Here is a 17,588-nt window from a genome sequence, read left to right on the forward strand (position 1 = left end):
TGCAGGATATTCAGGGAGCGATTTGACAGCATTAGCCAAAGATGCTGCACTTGGCCCAATAAGAGAGTTGGGACCTGTTGTGTCCACACATACTATTACATTTGTTCTGTAGATGCATTTACCAGAAGCGCTAGAGGGCGCTAGTGAGTATGTTGTTCTGGTTGTGGTTTTGAAGAAGAAAAAAGAAAAATAAAGAAAGGAGTCATCTCCGGTAATCCTCTGTTCCTACCTGCATGTGTGTGTAATGCCTGCGAACTAACACCACACAACAAGTGGCGACGAGAGTAGTGGTGATTAAGTTATGGCTCTGCTCTCTTTGCAACCCCCGGCTGTGTTCCTGGATTGCCCGGGCGAACCGAAAATTCCATTTGCTGCGTGGAAAAAGTTGTTCGATAACTACTTGCTGGCGATCGGGGGTAATGACTTTGCTACAGAGAGGAAGAGGGCCCTGCTCATTCACTGCTTGGGAATGGAGGGACAACGAATCTACAGCGCCTTATCACTCGCTACGGATGATTACGAGGGATCCGTAAAGGCTTTGGAAACGTACTTTCATCCTAAAGTCAATGTTGTCGCCGAGAGATACCATTTCAGGCAACGAGCCCAAGCTGTCAGTGAGTCTACAGATCACTACGTTGCAGCACTGCGTGAGCTCGTGAAACAATGTAAGTTCGGGGCTATGGAGAATGAAATGTTGCGGGATCAACTTGTAGAGAAGACAAATAATGCTCGTATACGTGAAAGACTGCTAACGGAGGAGGATTTGACGCTCGATCGAGCTTTGGAAATTGCTAGGTGTACAGAGGCTGCAATAGCTGATGCAAAGGCCATTGCTGTTGGTGAAACGAAGCCTGTTGCCGCTGTTCAAGTACAAAAGAAGATGCGCAAGCCAAAATACAAAGCAGCTAAAAAGACGGATACAGCTCCGACGTGCTACCGTTGTGGTTCAGCTGATCACAAAACCAATGATAAATCCTGCCCCGCAAAAGACTGCAAATGTAATACGTGTGGGAAAATCGGACATTTTTCGAGAGTGTGTAAATCTTCTCATAAGCTTGTTAATGAAGTGACTGTTCCTGAAATGTGTGTTTTAACTGTTGACAATTGTGTCAGTGGTGATCCGGCTAAATTGATGTGCACTGTTGCTGTCACTGTACCAAATACTGCGCAGGCATGTACTGTTAAGCTACTAGTAGACACAGGGTCTGGTGTTTCCATACTGCCTGAACATGTTTACAGCACAAATTTTGGCTCAGTTAAGTAATCCAGCTGTTCAGCTTATTACATATTCAAAAGAGAAACTGGATGTATTAGGGTGTCTTAGAGCTGACATTACTTACAATGGCAAGTGTGCCTCCACTGATCTCTACATTGTGAGAACAGGAACACCCATACTGGGAATGGACTTGGTGACTGCCCTCCAGCTACACATAAAAGGGGGACAATTAGTTCTTGACAGTCCCATGGTCTGTGCTACACTTCAGCAAACCTCTGCTCTGCCCACTCAATGTAAACAGGAATCTGAGTCTCCAGTTGCATTCGGATGTGCAAAGGACTTTGTACATAAAGTGAAGGTGCGACCTGAAGTGAAGCCAATACAGCAGAAACTTCGACGCTTACCCCTGTCAGTCCGTGATGCTGACATGCTGTAGTGCCATTTGTGGGAGCATTTCAAGTTGCTATACATCAATACAACTGTTATAGCCCATATTTTAATAATATGTATGCATTAAGTCCATAGTAATTACATAAATTGCAAAAAAGTGCAATAAACTACAAAAAAAATTGAAAATCACTTTTGTTTTGTTTACATATATTTCTACTTGGAGAAATTTAAGAGGTTTATCCCTCAAAACTTTAAATACAATAAAGTTGCAAAAAATAGTTTACAACAACAGGAAATTTATTTTGAGTGTCTTCATAGTTTTATTTTGGAGATACAGCAATTTTTATATACTGCAGGAAAAACAAAAAACAATCCTATGATGCAAATTTGCAAAGAAAACAGCATGTGCATCATTTCACTGTGGGAAGTGTTACGAACAGCTGATAGGAACGGCAAAACGTGTTTCTGGAATATTATGTTGTTCCTGCAAGCGCTTTTTATGCAATTTTTGCAAAGCTATATGTGGAACGAAACCGTGACCGAGGACAAGCTGATGGCATCAGATGTAAGTACAACTCCTCCGGTTTCATATGCAAAACAAATTATTGCGCTAGCTTACACGGTTCAGGTTCTACAGGGATTTAACAATAGTTACGCAAAACGGAGCATGCAGCTCTGACCGGCTTTAAAGGGTTAACAATGACTTTAAAAAAATAATATAAAATAGTGTGCAACACCACTGAAGTTTTTTTTTTTTAAACTCTCTTTTCAACCAACAGCAGTCACTCTCCTCTCCAAATAACTTCTGCTTAGCTTTCCGAGCTTCCCTCGGGTCCTCTTAATCAGCGGTCTCCAACCTTTTTTGCGCACGGACCGGTTTATGCCCGACAATATTTTCACGGACCGGCCTTTAAGGTGTCGCGGATAAATGAGGGAGGGGCTAATAATCGGCTCAGTCATTTTTAATGATCGTTGAAAGCCCAGATCGTAATCGTGATTAAAATTCGATTAATTGAGCAGCCCTAGTTTCCGCAGAACTCAAGAACCTTGAGGAACATGGCATCATAGAGAAAATCGATGCATCTGAATGGGTCTCCCCGATTGTAGTCACTAGAAGGAAGACTGGTGGCATACGCATGTGCGTTGATTTGAGAGAACCTAACAAAGCGGTGGTCGCTGACAGTCATCCCTTGCCACTGATAGAGGACATACTGTCTGAGCTGCGTGGGGCTGTCATGTTCTCCACCCTGGATCTTAAATCCGCCTACCATCAGCTGAAACTACATGAAGAGAGTAGAGGGCTCACTGCTTTCATTACACATGAAGGACTGTACCAGTACTGCAGAGTTCCCTATGGGTTGAGTTCAGCACCTGCAGCCTTCCAAAAGATGATGACACAAATCCTACGTGGCCAGAAAGGGGTGCAATGCTATCTTGATGATGTCATCATATACGGAACTTCAGAAGCTGAACATGAGGCCAACCTGCGTGCTGTGTTACACAGAATCAACAATGCAGGACTGAAACTCAATGTTGACAAATGTCAACTCCGTCAAACTACTCTGAGCTTTTTGGGTCAAAAGATCGGTCCAGAAGGTCTGCTGCCAGATGACTCTCATGTCACTGCTATCCTGCAAGCTCCGCCCCCTACTGATCCTGCAACCCTGCGCTCATTTCTTGGCTTGAGTGCATGGTACAGCAAGTTTGTGCCAAATTATGCGACAGTTGTTGAACCTATGAGAGCTCTTCTGCGTAAGGACTGTTCATTCCACTGGAACGAAGCAGCTCAAGCAGCGTTTGATCAAGTCAAGCGGTTAATCGTGCACAGCCCTGCCCTGGTGATGTTCGACCCCAGTAAGCCAACCATAGTCTCAACAGATGCCTCAGACTACGGTGTAGGTGCTGTTTTGACTCAACTTGACAGTAATGATGCAGAACATACTGTTGCATTTGCATCTCGCAGCTTGTCTGATGCAGAGAGGAAATACTCAATCGTTGAGAAGGAAGCTCTAGCTTGCGGCTGGGCTGCTGAAAAATGGCGCACATGGCTCTGGGGCAGAAAATTCCTCCTACGAACAGATCACCAAGCACTTACAACACTACTGACTACTAAGGGCAATAACAGAGCTGGTCTACGCATAGCCAGATGGTCAGCTCGCCTGTTGGAGTTTGACTATGAAGTGGAATATAGAACTGGGTCATTGAACCATGTTGCTGATTGTCTTTCTAGGCTCCCACTTTCCGAGACAGACATGGCATGTGCAGAGGATGTGGAGTCAGTTGCAGCCATCCTCACTGATCTGAGTGCTGTGTCTGAGGATGACTTCCAGTCAGAGTGCAAAGCCTGTCCAGTGTTCACAAAGCTCCGTGTGCAGATACAGAAAGGCTGGCCTGCAAGGAAGACGTCACTGGAACCTGACTTACAGCCGTACTTCCCAATCCGCCATGAACTCGCGGTCTTGAACAAGTGCATCATCAGAGGTACACATCGATTGCTAGTGCCTGAGTTGTTGCAGAAAAAACTCACTGATATAGCTCATGAAACTCACCAAGGCATTGTACGTACCAAACAACACCTGAGGGAATTGTACTGGTGGCCCAAAATGGATTGTCACATAGAGACACTGATAAAGAACTGTGCAACGTGCAGACAGAATGACAAGTCCACTGTCACCCATGATGCTCCACTCCAACCCATTCCTTTACCAGCTGCTGCTTGGGAAAAGGTGTCTGTGGACATCATAGGCCCTTTTGAAATAGCCCCTTCTGACTGTAGATTTGCCATCACATTGGTAGACTACTTTAGTAAGTGGCCTGAAGTAGCTTTTGCTTCCCGAGCTGATGCAGCTACTATCATTCAGTTCCTTTCTGTAGTTTTCTCTCGTGAAGGGAATCCAAAGACACTGATAAGTGACAATGGCTCTCAATTTCTCTCTGCTGAGTTCGCTGACTTCCTGAAAAGCAGGGGAATCCAACAACTGAGATCCTCAGTGTATTACCCAAGAGCTAATGGGGAAGTTGAGAGATTCAATAGATGCGTTAAAGATTGCCTACAGACTGCCTCGATTCAAGGACAACCCTGGAAATCGTTCCTGAGAACTTACCTGATGGACTACAGAGCAACCCCTCATTCAACAACTGGAGTTTCCCCTTCAGAACTGCTCCATGGACGACGAATGAGAACAAAGTTACAGGTAATGGATATGCCTGTTCCTCAGACAGAGAGGCATACCATGTGCGACAGATTTAAGAATAAGCAAATGAAAATGAAAGAATACACTGATGCTCGCAGACACGCCAAACCATCCAACTTTCAGCCTGGTGACAAGGTACGGGTTAGGAAGCCGTGGAAGGTAAAGAAAGGCGAGTTAAAGTTTTCCAAACCAAGGACTGTCATGACAAGGAAAGGACCAAACACTTATTTGCTGGATGATGGACGGACCTGGAACGCCTTACACTTATCGGCTCTGTCAGAGCTGAACACAGGTACTGATTCTGACACAACAATGGACTGTCATAAACCAGGAACTGATCTAGCATCTAACTCTGAGTCTGATAGTAGGCTTAGGCCCACCAGGATGAGGAACCCACCTTGCTGGACCCAAGACTTTGTCATGGGAAAGTGAATGTTACTGAGTAATGTGAAATATGTTAAACGTGTATTAGGTGACATACATCAGAATGATGAAGTCAGGTTCACATAAGAAATCCTTGTTCAAAGGGGGAGATGTTGTGTCCACACATACTATTGCATTTGTTCTGTAGATGCATTTACCAGAAGCGCTAGAGGGTGCTAGTGAGTATGTTGTTCTGGTTGTGGTTTTGAAGAAGAAAAAAGAAAAATAAAGAAAGGAGTTATCTCTGGTGATCCTCTGTTCCTACATGCATGTGTGTGTAATGCCTGCTGAACTAACACCACACAACATGACCCTATCTCCGAATCGAGGTATGATACCTAGCTTATTTAGCCCACACTTCTGACCTGATTAGTGCTTCCCATCTGTTAGTGTTAATGCTAGTGTTTGTTTTGTATTTTGTTAATGCCTTTTATATTAATTTATTTTGATCTATTGTACTATTGTGAAGCACTTTGGTGTATCCTTTGGTTTTAAATGTGCTTTATAAATACAGTTGTATTGTATTTGAGGATTTATTTAAACAAGAATGTATTAAAACCTACTGAGGACCACATTGTTTTGTATTGGTATGTAAAGCTTTAGAATTGAAAGCGGGTGTTCTCTCTTTATCGCAGCTGTCCAACTGTGATAGAAATGCTATGCATGAAATGATGATGGAAGTATTCATGCTAAATAAATACCTTAGATTGTTTTGCCAGTGAACCCTCCACCTGTTCTCCACCAGCTCCACTTGGTTCAGTGTATTTGTTTACTCAGGTGCTGATGAAAACACTGGAATGTGTCCCTGCATTACGAACTGCAGACATATTTACGACAACGAGTGTTCTTCCAAGACTGCGTACATTCTCAGTGTGTGTTCTCATGCGCGCACACAGACTTGTCAGCGTAGCTGTTAGCTGTTCAAGATTAAATTTATAGGCTATTCCTGTTAAGCTCATTATAATGTAGTCGTAAATGAGGGGTAAGATGATAAACACGTAAACATGCAGACATGATTTGGTGAGACCAGTTGGACATAAAGGTAAAGTTCCACCCAAACCTGTCAATCTTCTTCACACTGCTCTGCTTTATGATTGGGCAAGCAAGACTGCTTTTCATGTTTTCATGTTTTTCTGTTCTCATGCAACACCCCTGTGCACACCCATAAATCTTTAGTAATTAAGTACTGACACTAAAAAATTACTCATTGATTACCTGAACGGCAACTACTTGATACTGCAGCCTGGGAGAGTGTCACACTGTGGATTTTAATCCAGGGGAGATGCACCTCATGGCTTTTAATCTACAGTAAAACATCAAAAAATGTCTGCCTCACGGTTACTCTGCTTAATTCAGTTTCTCTGTGTCTTACATTACATTGTCATCACTCACTTTGGCACACAAGGATGCTATTGGTGTGTGATTTATTTGCAGACAGAGGCTTTTTCATCTTTCCCCCACCCTCTGTGTCTCTTCTTGCATTCTTCCTCTCTTTCTCAGCTTTCTGCTTTGTCTTCCGCTTTCTGGTTATGTCTTTGATTAAGTGTTGTTAAGCTATCATAGCTGAATTTAAAAGAAATAGTCGAGTAATGCAAACAACATGGATATTAACACCACGAAAAGACTTATGACATTTATGTGTTCCACATGATTTAGTGTTTAAAGTTCCAACAATCTAATGTAGGTATTTCACAGCTGGCATAACAAATCCAGCAATTTTAAAATGTTCCACTTTTCCAAAAAACATCCAAGTAACTTGGTTGCAATGTCTGCTTGTAAATATTTGAAGTCCAGAAGTAAAGTTAAAGCGTTCCTCTAGCTTTAACTAGTAATGACTTTGTGAAATTCTTAACACAAAAAAAGTAACCATTCTAGAAATAATGATTCACAGCTGTCCTGCTGATGTATCATCAAGTACAGCAACTTTTAAAACTGCTGGTATTTATTTAGACCCTTTCGCTCCAACATCAGCAATTACTTAAACTAAACCATTACAGTTCATTTTCTACAAGACTTCTCAACAAAGTCTTACCATTAATTGATAATACAGTTATGAACATGATGAGTCTATCTTAATTACAGGCCAATTTCTAATTTCTTAAAAGTCTAGTTCTAAGCAGCTGGGTGATCATCTGCAGAGAAGTGGTGTATCTGAAGCATTTCAGTGCATAATAAAACAAGAAAGAGCGCTATTGACGGTTCTGAATGATGATCATGGCCTCTGATACTGGACTCATTTGTGTGCATGTCCTGCCAGACCTTAGAGGAGCAGTCGATACCACTGATTGCAACACCGTGAGGAATCTTGGAGACATTTATACCCAAGATATGTCCTTCAATGTGTATATTAAACAAATATGTAAGACTGTTTTATTCTATTTAAAAATAGAAACATCTTTTTCAGAATGATCCTGAAAACTAGTTCATGTATTCATGTCTTCTAGGTCGGACACCTGCAATTTATTATTGTCAGTTGTCAGCTGTTTCAAGGAGGAGTCAAATGCTCCTTGAAAAAGCTTCAGTTAATCCGATGCATGGCAGCGAGAGTACTGATATATTAACTTCTCTTCACTGGCTATCCAGTTCCCAGTGTTTCTAAAAGTCAGACTCTTCAACTTCTTCTGTGGAACCAGCTCCCTGTTTGGATTTGGGAGACAGATGCAATTGCTGTTTTTAAGATTAGACTTAACCTTTTCTTTAAGATAATGCTTATGGTTAAGGCTGACACTGATGATTCTGAATCATCTCTTAGACTGCTTGGGTTTCCCTCCTTCTCTCGCTGGGGTGGATGTAGCTCACGTGGTAGAGAAAGTCAATTACTAGAAGGCTGGTGGTTTGAGCCCCATCTGCTCCAGTTTGCATGCCAAATATCCTTGGACAAGATGTTAACCCCAAGTTGCTCTCTGAAGCATCCATCAGAGTGTAATGCAGAAAGAGCATAGAAAAAAGTGCTTGTGCGAATGAGGCAAGTTGTGTAAAGCACTTTGAGTGCTCAGTTAAAGTAGAAAAGAACTATATGAGTACCACTTCACTCACCTCTTTTAACTGCCCATGTCTTTATATACTACTGCTGCAATTAAATAATAGTTTTTAATTAAGTTTATCTCTTGTACTGTCTCGCTCTGCTCTCTTCTCTTTCCCTCCACTCCCTAGCTGGTCATGGTTACCTCTACCTGAGCCTGGTTTTCCCTTCCCGCTGTCACCAAGTGCTTAGTCATAAGGGGTTATCTGATTGTTGGTGTTTTCACTCTCATGTTATAGGGGCTTTACCCTACCCAGCTTTAAGGTGACTGTTGTCTTAATTCTGTGCTATAGTAAAAAAAAAATGCATTAAATGAAACGTGGTACGTGATGTAAATAATTCAACAACCACTGGCTGTGAAGATGTTGTGAAACCAGAATGAAAGAAAGAAAAACAATCAAGGAAATCATAAATTCCTTTTGGCACAGAGCATAGAAGAAGAAGAAAAAAAAGCATAGAAGATGTTTTTATCTCCCACAACCAAGCATGCACGACACGACAGCGGCCAGGAACTGAGCTGCTAGTCATGTCTTGTAAAATATGATTATAGCCTAATAACTTTGATTTAACACCTTATAACAAACACATGAATCAACTAATTCAGTCTAGGCCACAGCTGCTGGCAACAATTTGTTGAGCTTTTTGTTTTTCTTCACTTGTCGAAAACACTAATCACTACAAGTCCAAGACAAATTAACGGCTGGAAAATAAAGGGGCAAGGCTGTCGATAAGGCAAGCAAAAAGTTCTGTTTGAGGTCACTGCTTATAATCACTCTGAGACTGAAGAAGCTGCTGTTAACCACTGCTACTGCACTAGTCCTTTTTGATGTCATAATATATATCTGCGCACTGTAAAATGTTCATGCTAAAATGTTTTCAAAAGTGCTCGAGGCCTAGCCGTGTGTTTCCATCTGTTCCCTGAATCGCACCCCATATTTGGTTCACAAGGTCACACAGCAGACACACACACAGGCAAACACTTCCACAGCATGTTTACCACCTGTTGATAATTTGGATATTCCAGTAAGTTCAAGTTGAAGTGACAATGAGTCATCTCTTAGGAGGTCGATGATATCCATCAAATTCTCTCTCTCTCTCTTTCTCTCTGTGTGTTTTTGTGTGTCTGCACTTGCAGCCAGATCCCTTTCTCTTTTTGTTCAGTTGCATAGCCCAAGGTAAACTAAAGCATACCTGATTATAAAACACTTATTATTGTAAAGTAAGGTAAGTGGTATTTCCTGGTGTGAACCATCAGAGCCAGCTCATTTCAGTAACGATAAAGGATGAGAATATCTTCTGCCAAACAAATCGTCCAAGTACAACAAACCTGCCCATATCACTCACATCCAACCATAGTCCCTCCGAGCCCCCAGATCTGTGCTGCATTAGCCCCTCTCAACAGCCAGTCCCACATTGCATGTCAGTGTATGTCTAGGTAAGATTGCCCCTCGACCTGGATAAGAGTTCTTCTGAGAACATAAAGGTCCACTGATTAAAAAAAATGGTATATGCCAAAACTTCATTTAATAAACAGTAAACGCTCAAGATTCAGTCAGAGAAATAATTGCCCTGGCACACTAGAACTCATGTCATTTGGGGATTATCCAAAACCCATTTTGGAATCCAGCCTGCTGTCCACACTTCCAAAACGACCGGGCGTTGTAGCGGGATTGCTGATCGGTGCAGAAATCATTATTGTAATCTTCACTTTTTTAAGGAAAGAATAAATAAAACATCATCTTATAGTAAGGTCCAAAGGTTTTTAGTCAGTTAAGTAACTTTTGAAGTTTTTTTCTTCATATACCATCAGAGTGGATTTTAAATCAAGCAAGATCTGATTGGAGGTCAGACTTTCAGCTTTTATTTTATTTTATTTTTGTTTTTTGTCCATCCATTTGCCTCCGCTTATCCTTTTCAGGGTGGCAGGGGGCGCTGGAGCCTATCCCAGCTGTCTTAGGGCGAGAGGCAGGGTACACCCTGGACAGGTCACCAGTCTATCGCTGGGCTAACACATAGACAAAGACAACCATTCACTCTCATATTTGCTCCCCCATTCACACCTATGGGCAATTTAGTGTTTCCAATTATCCATTTCCCAATAACAGCATGTCTTTGGACTGTAGGAGGGAGCCGGAGTAACCGGGGAGAACCCACGCAAACACGGGGAGAACCTGCAAACTCCACACAGAAAGACCCTGGCCTGATGGTGGAATTGAACTCATGACCTTCTTGCTGTGAGACAAAAGTGCTAATCACCTTGCCACCATTTTTTATCATTTTGTTTAATAATTAAATGAAACATCTTTGCAGCCAATATTTGCCTGACGTGTAGATTCCAGGGATCTCACAAATTGCTTGTTTGGTGAGATCCCTGGAATGTTTCCTCCCTTGAGATGCTCTGCCACGCACCGACTGCTGCCACCCTCAGATGCCATTTGATTTCTGTTTTTTGAAGAATACTGCATTTCTTTCCCTTGAGAAAACTCTTTGTTTGCTTTTTGCAGCATGCTTTGGGTCATTATCCATTCACACTGTGAAATTCTGTCCGATTTATAAAGCATTTGTTTGAATTTGAGCAGAGAGTACGTCCCTTTACACTTTACAATTCATCCTGCTGCTTCTATGAACAGTCACTTCATCAGTAAACACTAATGACCCAATTCCACTGGCAGCCATACATGCCCATGCCATAACATTGCCTCCATCACGTTTGACAGATAATGTGGTATGCTTTGGATCACGAACTGTTTGTCTCTGTCCACATTTGTTTCTGCTACGAGTTAGTCTTGGTTTCCGAGATTTTGTTGTCCAAAGATTTTTTTCAGTACTCTGCAGAACCGAGCTTTTTTAGCTATTTTCTGACGATGTGCAATCTGGTTAGGTATTGAGAGTAAGCAGTGGTTTGCACCTTGGTGTAAACCCTTTGTGATTCCATTCATAAATGTTTCTCTTAATCATAGACATCCTTAACAATAATACTCGTGCCTATTCAACAGTGTTCTTGACTTGGTTAGATGTTGTAAAGTTGTTTTTCTAAATGCACTTTAGTTGCCTTCTGTGGTCTTTCAGAACTTTTGATTTTACTGAGCTTGTTACGGCCGAGACCGTTTCAGACGAGTGACAGGACTCAAACGCAAGACACCGAACAGCTCGTAAGTATATTTTAAGAATAATGTTTAATGTTTACACAAAATATTCATAAACAAAAGGTGAGCGTAGACGTTAAACTAAATAACGATCTGGTCCGGGTCAGAGAGGACAGCTATTCCGGGGATTGGACTGGAAAGCAAGTCACAAAGGGTCCAGGAAAAGGTCGGGGTCACTGTAACAGAATGCAGATGTTCAAACATAGATAAGGAGGCATATGAATATGTTGTTTGGCTCAGAATCCTCCTTCGTACTGCGTACTTGCCAACGGAGGTCGGAGATGACATAGAGGGGTGAGTAGTCTGGGTGTGTAAATCCAAAAACTCCTGGCGTGGAGGCAGAGAGGCAGGTAGGTAATTTTGGTAATAGCCTGAGGGACTGCCAGAAGGTCCAGCATCCAAGTAGAAGCTCTTCGCCAGGGGTTGACAGTTAGGTGTAGCTGAAAAGGGAGGCGCACAAAAAACAAACATACAGTGAGGCAAGGTGATTCAAAAAAACACGTAGGGAATTTATGGTGGTGGCCTGCACTGACTGATGTTTAGCAGAGAATCTGGCGAAGAGAGATTGAGAACGCTGGCCTTATGAGTCCCCGGCTAATTACCCACAGATGTAAGCGATCAGCAAAAACACTGAGGCCCCTCCCAGGGGTGGAGACGCCGGCTCGGAGGGAGACACACTGGCACACACCCGGACCATGACAGTACCCCCCCTCAAGGGACGCCACCCGGCGGCCGACCAGCACCCGCCCCACGACGTGACCTAAGAAAATCAGAAACCATCACAGAGTCAAGCATCAAAGAACGAGGAACCCAAGAACGCTCCTCCGGCCCATAACCCTCCCAGTCCACCAAAAACTGCAGCCCCCTACCCCGCCGCCGCACATCCAGAATGCGCCGGACAGAAAACGCAGGGTGCCCGTCAATGAGCCGGGCGGGAGGCGGGGGCACCGGAGGCGGGCACAGACGACTAGACACCACCGGCTTCACCTGAGAAACGTGAAAGACCGGGTGAACCCGCAAGGCAGCAGGCAAACGGAGCTTGACAGCCGTAGGGCTGAGGACCCTGTCCACAGAATAGGGGCCGATGTAACGAGGAGACAACTTGCGGGAGGATGCCCTGAGAGGGATGTCCTTCGCGGCGAGCCACACCTTTTGTCCCGGTGAGTAAACAGGCGCAGGAGACCGGCGACGGTCGGCACAGCGACGTTGGCGAGCCACAGCTCGCAACAGCGCCTCCCGCGTACGAGACCAGACCCGACGGCAGCGCTGTAGATGATGCTGGACCGAGGGGACAGCAAGATCAGCCTCCTCCTCCGGAAACAGGGGCGGCTGATAACCCAAAGAGGCCTCGAACGGTGACAACCCAGTAGCAGACGAAACCAAGGAGTTGTGGGCATATTCCACCCACGGCAGATACGAGGCCCAAGTCGCAGGGTTATGACAGGTCACACAGCGGAGCGCGGCCTCAAGCTCCTGATTTAAACGTTCTGTCTGGCCGTTCGTCTGAGGATGGTAACCAGAGCTCAGACAAGGCCTGGCCCCCAAAGCAGCGCAAAAAGAACCCCAAACCTGGGACGAGAACTGCGGACCCCTGTCCGAAACTATTTCCACAGGAATGCCATGAACCCGAAAAACATGGTCCAACAACAACGTAGACGTCTCAGCCGCAGTGGGCAACTTCTCCAAAGCGACGAAATGAGCAGCCTTAGAAAACCGATCCACGACCGAGAGAATAGTGGTCTTCCCAGCCGAAACCGGGAGTCCCGTAACAAAATCCAGGGCGATGTGGGACCAAGGGCGATGAGGCGTAGATAATGGCTGCAACAGCCAAGCAGGACGGTGAGTACGCGACTTACACCTGGCACACACAGGGCACGCAGCCACATATTCCCGAACATCTTTGTCCAGAGTGGCCCACCAAAAATGTCTCTTAACCATAGAAGTCGTCCTGCCCCTGCCCGGGTGACACGCAAACCTCGAAGCGTGCACCCATTCCAGTACCTTGGAGCGAGCAGCCGCGGGAACAAAACGCCGGTTAGTCGGTCCCGTGCCCGGATCCGGTTCCGTCCGGAGGCCCCGGTTGATGGCGTCCTCCACCTCCCAGGTAATAGCTCCCACCGTACAGCCGGCCGGAAGAATGGTGGAAAACTCCGCCCGACCCGTGTCAGAGTCAAACTGCCGAGAGAGGGCATCCGGTTTGGTGTTTCTGGAACCCGGGCGATAGGAAATGGAAAAGTTAAAACGTGCGAAAAACAGCGACCAACGAGCTTGACGTGCATTCAACCTCTTCGCACCGCGTAGGTACGTCAAGTTCTTATGATCCGTCCACACCAGGAACGGTAGCGCCGCGCCTTCCAGATGATGACGCCACTCCTCCAATGCCAACTTAACGGCAAGCAGTTCCCGGTCCCCCACATCATAGTTCCGTTCCGCTGGTGAAAGCCGCCGAGAGAAAAAGGCGCACGGCCGTAGCTTAGAGGAGGGGCCGGCACGTTGTGAAAGCACAGCCCCCACCCCCACATCAGAAGCATCCACCTCCACAATAAAAGCCTTAGACGGATCGGGTTGAGCGAGGATGGGCGCAGTAGAAAACAGATGTTTCAGCTTCGTGAACGCGCTGTCTGCTTCGGCGGACCAGCCGAACGGAAGCTTCGTAGAGGTAAGGCGTGTAAGCGGAGCTGCCACCAGACTGTAGTTCCTTATGAACCGACGATAGAAATTTGCAAATCCCAAAAACCCCTGGAGTTGCTTGCGAGTAGAAGGCACAGGCCAGTCTGTGACCGCCTTCACCTTAGCCGGATCCGTCTTCACCTGCCCCCCTGCCAAAATGTATCCCAGGAAAGAGACCGATGTCAAATGAAACTCACATTTCTCAGCCTTGGCATACAGTCTGTTTTCCAAGAGGCGTTGAAGGACAGCTCGGACATGTGAATGATGCTCAGCCAAAGTTTTAGAAAAAATAAGAATGTCATCTAAATAGACGAACACAAAACGGTCGAGGAAATCCCGTAGGACATCATTTAATAGGGCCTGAAACACCGCTGGAGCGTTCGTTAAACCGAAAGGCATAACGAGATACCCGAAATGACCCAGGGGGGTGTTAAACGCGGTCTTCCACTCGTCTCCCTGACGGATTCGCACCAAATGATAAGAATTGCGAAGATCTAACTTAGTGAACACCGTGGCACCCTGTAGCGATTCAACAGCGGAGCTAATGAGTGGCAAGGGATACTTATTTTTAATAGTGACGTCATTCAAGCCCCTGAAATCAATACACGGCCGAAGAGACCCATCCTTCTTGTCTACAAAAAAAACCCCAGCCGCCACGGGGGATGAAGACGGACGGATTAACCCAGCCGCTAGTGAATCCCTAATATACTCCTCCATCGCAGCACGTTCAGGCCTAGAGATACTATATAACCGGCTCTTGGGCAGGGACGCTCCGGGGAGCAAATCAATCGCACAGTCATAAGGGCGATGGGGTGGTAGGGACTGCGCTTTGATCTTACTGAATACTTCCCGCAAATCATGATACTCAGGCGGCACCCCTGAGAGATCGGTGACATATTCGTCAGTCCCCGTAGCCTCCCCCGGGCCAGGAAAACGGGCGGAAGTCAGACAATTGGAGTGGCAAAAAGGGCTCCAGCTGACAACCCTTTGCCCCTCCCAATCCAAGTGCGGATTGTGTAAGCACAGCCAGGGATAACCCAAAGTGAGTGGAGTATCAGGTGAATCGAGGACAAAAAAGGTGAGTTTCTCCCTATGATTCCCCGAAGTGCACAGTGACACTGGACCAGTGTGAAAAGAAATTTTAGTGAAAACCTGGTTATTAATCGCTCTAACTGGAATGGGCGGCTCAAGGCGCACGAGCGGAACGCCTAATCGTTCAGCGAGATCGAGACTGATTAAATTCTGTTCAGAACCAGAATCTAATAAGGCTGTGCATGAATGAGTAATCTGTAGCATCTCCAAGGTGACAGGGAGTTGTAAACGGGGTTTCTGACCAGAATTCGAACCGCCCACCCGTATCCCCAATTCTACCGGCGGGCGACACCTTTTCCCTCCTTCGGGCATGCAGCAATCAAGTGTTCCAGCGAGCCACAGTAAAAACAGGCATGAGCCCGACGCCGCCGCTCCCTCTCCTCCGGTGTCAACCGTGACCGGCCAATCTGCATAGGCTCCGGCTCGGGATTAGTGACGTAAGCCGAGGCGATAAACTCATGCGAGTCCACAGTCGGAGGCGGCAACGGTGACGTACCCGGAAACGAGCGCGGTAAACGGCGCTGGGATTTGTAGTTCCTGTCCCTCTCCCTGTCACGCAACCTGTTGTCAATGCGAAGGGAGAGGGACGCCAGTTCCTCAAAAGATTTTGGCTCATCACGGGAGGCAAGCTGGTCTTTCATACCCTCGTTCAATGCCCGGAAAAACACCCCACGCAGAGCGTCGTCAGGCCAACCGGTTTCGGCGGCGGCAGTACGAAAATCAATCAAAAAATCGGCAACCCTCTGACAGCCCTGGCGAAGATCCAGCAGCCTCTGCGCAGAACTACCCTCAGAAATGGGGTGCGCAAACGTTTTCTGGAATTCCCCCAAAAACACCTCATAAGAACAGGTTAACAAAGGATTCTTCGATAGATACGCCTCCGCCCACTTAAGTGCACGATTACGCAGTTTACCCACCAAATAAGATATCTTATTAGAATCCGCAACAAATGTGCATGGAGAACGACCGAAAACAAGGTCGACCTGAAGCAAAAACCCGCTACAACTCCCTGGATCCCCTGAAAATGGTTCGGGCTCCGGGGACGTAGCATCACGGAAAGCTGATGTAGGTGGAGATGCAACTGCAACAGGTTGAGGCAGAGGAGCTGGTGTACCGGAGTCTTGGCCCGCGGGGCCCGAGGCGGAACCAGCAGCAGTAGAAATATCCGCTTGTAGAGCCTGGAGGGACTCCAGTATTTTACTTTGACCATCTCTAAGAGTCTGCTGCTGGGCTAACAGGAACTGAATAGATTGTTCATGACTTCCTAATATCGCCCCCTGCCTCTGAATGGCTGACCGTTCCGCGTCTGCTGAGTCCATAACTGCTGGCCAGATTCTACTGTTACGGCCGAGACCGTTTCAGACGAGTGACAGGACTCAAACGCAAGACGCCGAACAGCTCGTAAGTATATTTTAAGAATAATGTTTAATGTTTACACAAAATATTCATAAACAAAAGGTGAGCGTAGACGTTAAACTAAATAACGATCTGGTCCGGGTCAGAGAGGACAGCTATTCCGGGGATTGGACTGGAAAGCAAGTCACAAAGGGTCCAGGAAAAGGTCGGGGTCACTGTAACAGAATGCAGATGTTCAAACATAGATAAGGAGGCATATGAATATGTTATTTGGCTCAGAATCCTCCTTCGTACTGCGTACTTGCCAACGGAGGTCGGAGATGACATAGAGGGGTGAGTAGTCCGGGTGTGTAAATCCAAAAACTCCTGGCGTGGAGGCAGAGAGGCAGGTAGGTAATTTTGGTAATAGCCTGAGGGACTACCAGAAGGTCCAGCATCCAAGTAGAAGCTCTTCGCCAGGGGTTGACAGTTAGGTGTAGCTGAAAAGGGAGGCGCACAAAAAACAAACATACAGTGAGGCAAGGTGATTCAAAAAAACACGTAGGGAATTTATGGTGGTGGCCTGCACTGACTGATGTTTAGCAGAGAATCTGGCGAAGAGAGATTGAGAACGCTGGCCTTATGAGTCCCCGGCTAATTACCCACAGATGTAAACGATCAGCAAAAACACTGAGGCCCCTCCCAGGGGTGGAGACGCCGGCTCGGAGGGAGACACACTGGCACACACCCGGACCATGACAGAGCTGGTCAGTGAATTCTTTCTTTTTAACATTGAACCACATTGTTGATTAAGCCAATTCTATTTTTTCAGATTAATGATGGCCTCCTTCACTTGCATTCACATGTCACTGGACTTCATTGGGTGTTGCAGTGAGTAGCCACCAAATGCAACTGGAGCACTTCTAATCAGTTCCAGATCTTTTATCTACCTAACTTTCTATTGGCTAACCACACTGGAATTCAAATCAAATCAAATCAAATCAAATCACTTTTATTGTCACATCACATGTGCAGGCACACTGGCACAGCACATGCGAGTGAAATTCTTGTGTGCGAGCCCCACAAGCAACAGAGATGTG

General features: G+C 45.7%; 2 long non-coding RNA genes across 2 annotated transcripts; both read right to left on the bottom strand.

Moving 5' to 3' along the window:
• Positions 1-11,431: 11,431 nt before the first annotated feature.
• Positions 11,432-12,534, bottom strand: LOC113036187 (uncharacterized). The gene is made up of 3 exons (XR_003274426.1): positions 11,925-12,534; positions 11,654-11,831; positions 11,432-11,567 (listed from the first exon to the last, which is right to left on the bottom strand). It is a non-coding gene; the product is annotated as an uncharacterized LOC113036187 (long non-coding RNA).
• A 4,024-nt stretch (positions 12,535-16,558) lies between these two features.
• On the bottom strand, positions 16,559-17,244 carry LOC113036188 (uncharacterized). The gene is made up of 3 exons (XR_003274427.1): positions 17,082-17,244; positions 16,811-16,988; positions 16,559-16,724 (listed from the first exon to the last, which is right to left on the bottom strand). It is a non-coding gene; the product is annotated as an uncharacterized LOC113036188 (long non-coding RNA).
• Positions 17,245-17,588: the final 344 nt, after the last annotated feature.

Source organism: Astatotilapia calliptera, chromosome 14 (genome assembly GCF_900246225.1).
Source record: "Astatotilapia calliptera chromosome 14, fAstCal1.2, whole genome shotgun sequence".
Classification (NCBI taxonomy): Eukaryota; Metazoa; Chordata; class Actinopteri; order Cichliformes; family Cichlidae; genus Astatotilapia; species Astatotilapia calliptera.